Source organism: Solanum pennellii, chromosome 10, assembly GCF_001406875.1.
Source record: "Solanum pennellii chromosome 10, SPENNV200".
NCBI lineage: Eukaryota > Viridiplantae > Streptophyta > Magnoliopsida > Solanales > Solanaceae > Solanum > Solanum pennellii.
This window is the reverse complement of record NC_028646.1, coordinates 7,993,207-7,996,030: the sequence shown is the minus strand read 5'-3', so window position 1 is coordinate 7,996,030 and position 2,824 is coordinate 7,993,207.

Below are 2,824 nucleotides of genomic sequence, written 5' to 3'. Positions count from 1 at the left end.
TGTCCCTAGAAAACCTAGTAAATAAGAAACACGTTTACCCTCCTAATAATTTTGAATCTAAAATTGACTTCAGTACTCCTATAGCCTAAAGACTAGAATACAACTTATTGACTCCTAAGCAAATGCAACAACCTAACTACTAACCCTCATCTGATCACGTTGCCAACAGAACTCGAGTCTCATCCCTTGAAATATCATACTCCCTCCATGCCGTTTTATATTATATCACCTTTTTACTTTGCAATTGCATTAAGAAATTATGTAACTTTACCCTTTTATTCTCATTTAATTTTTTTGGAACTCAAGTTTTCAATCAATGGATATGAATTAATTTGTTTTGATTAATTAATTTAACCAATGAACATGAATCATTTACTTAAGTTTTCTAAGTTGGTCTAATATATATTTTCTAGGCTAATAACTCACAAAGGTAAAAATGGAACAATATGTTATGCATTGATTTTATGAAATGACAAGTATTATAGACCAACTACTTATAGAAAGAAATGACATAAAATGAGACGGAGGTAGTAAAAATTAACATGATCTGTATCCGTAGTCCTAGCTAGATGATAGTGCTAGACATTGCTAGCCAAGTTCGAACATGTACACTACCATACTACCGTTACCATTGAAATCCTGGTGGGCACGGAGAGTGTTGAGTGACTCCGATATCATTGATACAACGGTAGGAGAACCAAATCCCAAAAGCTAGTTATTAAAGTTGAAAAGCCCAAGGCTATATGAGATATATAAACTAGTGACCTTTGCCACACATCCTAAACCTTATCCCCATTTTGAAATACATTAATAATTATTACGCAATTTGCCTTCTTGTATAACTTCTCAAAGAATTGAACATGATTCTTTGTGTACTTTGGTTGCAGCTAAACTATCAATTGGTATCAAATCAACATCTTTTAATAAAGGCTAACATCTGGAAAGACTAAAGATGGTTGAACCCACACAAGACCACCATGTTTTAATTATAAATATTATGGATGATGTAAGGGAGAAGAAGTACATGAAATTAACATAAAAAGGGAGAATCAGAAAGAGATGACAAGTCGTTTTATAATTATCCTACTCAACATTGTCAGCCATGATGCCTACTGAGTACAAGTATTTTTCCTTCTTATATTACTCTTGTTGCATTATTTTCTGAGTATGGATGGATTGAACTTATATACTTTTAACTTTATCTTGTAGTTGTTTAATTGTTATTTCTCGATTTGTGTGTGACAGGGTCATGCTAATCTTCTAAACAAGAAATTATAGTTGTCAACATGGTCCTCACTAATTTTTGATCGTGACACATAAATTTCTTCCAACATTTTTTTTTTTGCTTTCAACTTTAGCACATTAGGAATATGCTATGGAGCAACCCTTCTGATAAGGAAAAGATATATAAGGTAGATTTTAGCTGAAGGATAATAGACTAGTTTCTGCCAGACATCATCCACCACTTGTTTTCATAATAATTGGAATACAAAATCTTTTCGTCTATATATTGATGACTATAATTAAAAAAAAAAAAAAGATATGTTAACCCCTCATGTTAATCCCACAATCACTGGTCCAGCAACAAAACAAGTATCCTAGTTGACTATTATATTAATTATATACTTTCATGATGGAGTGTAATACATCTTGATAAAAATTAAATAAATCATTATTTGAACAACTTTCACATATAGCAAACACAAAATTTATATTTGTATGTTATAGCAAAATTTGCATAATTGCGCTCCATAGCAAACTTATATATGTATGATTCGCTATACATATACAATTAAAGTGAATTGTATAAAACGAATTGTATAAAACGAGAAAGAGAGAAATTATATACAATTTGATTTGTATAAAACGAGAAAGCGAGAAAGGTATAATTAAATTATATAAAACGAGAAAGAGAGAATTTATATAATTTGAATTTGTATAAAACGAGAAAGGGAGAAAGGCAAAAAGAGACTCGTGCAGGGAATATACAATTGAAGCAAATTGTATAAAACGAGAAAGAGACAAATTATATACAATTTGAATTGTATAAAACGAGAAAGCGAGAAAGGCATAATTGAATTGTATAAAACGATAAAGAGAGAAATTATATACAATTTGAATTTGTATAAAACGAGAAAGAGAGAAAGGAAAAAAGAGACTTATGCAAGGAATATACAATTGAATCGAATTGTATAAAATGATAAAGAGAGAAATTAAATACAATTTGAATTTGTATAAAATGAGAAACGCAAAAGAGAACTAGGCAGGGAAATATTTGTATGGTATAATTATAAGTGTATAGAACGAAGATATATGTATTTGCATGCGTTTATACAATTTTCTCTCGCTTTATACAGTTAGAAACACAATCAATACAATTATATTGTATGAGAGAGGCGAGCGACAGGAATAAGCGAGCGAGAGAGGGAGAGTGGCGAGCAAGAATATGAGGGAGAGAGGGATTGACAAACAATTTGCTATGGAACACAAATAAATCAAAGGGTAGCTACTATATTTATTTTATATTATTAATTTGTCTTTTTATACAATTATCCCTTAAAGATTAAAATATTACTATTTCCTCAAAAATTATAAAATAAAATTTCTTACTCCACTTCAACTTTTCTTTTCACCGTACGCCCCGACACCAATTTTTTATTTTCTTTTTAAGAAAGATGTTACTTCGTCTCCTCCTCCCCATATCTTCAAATAATAATTTAGATATTATTTTAATTTTAAAAAAAAAAAAAAACTACCCCACCCCACATAACCTATGCTTTCAAAAAAACTTCTCATTATATATATATATATATAGATATATATA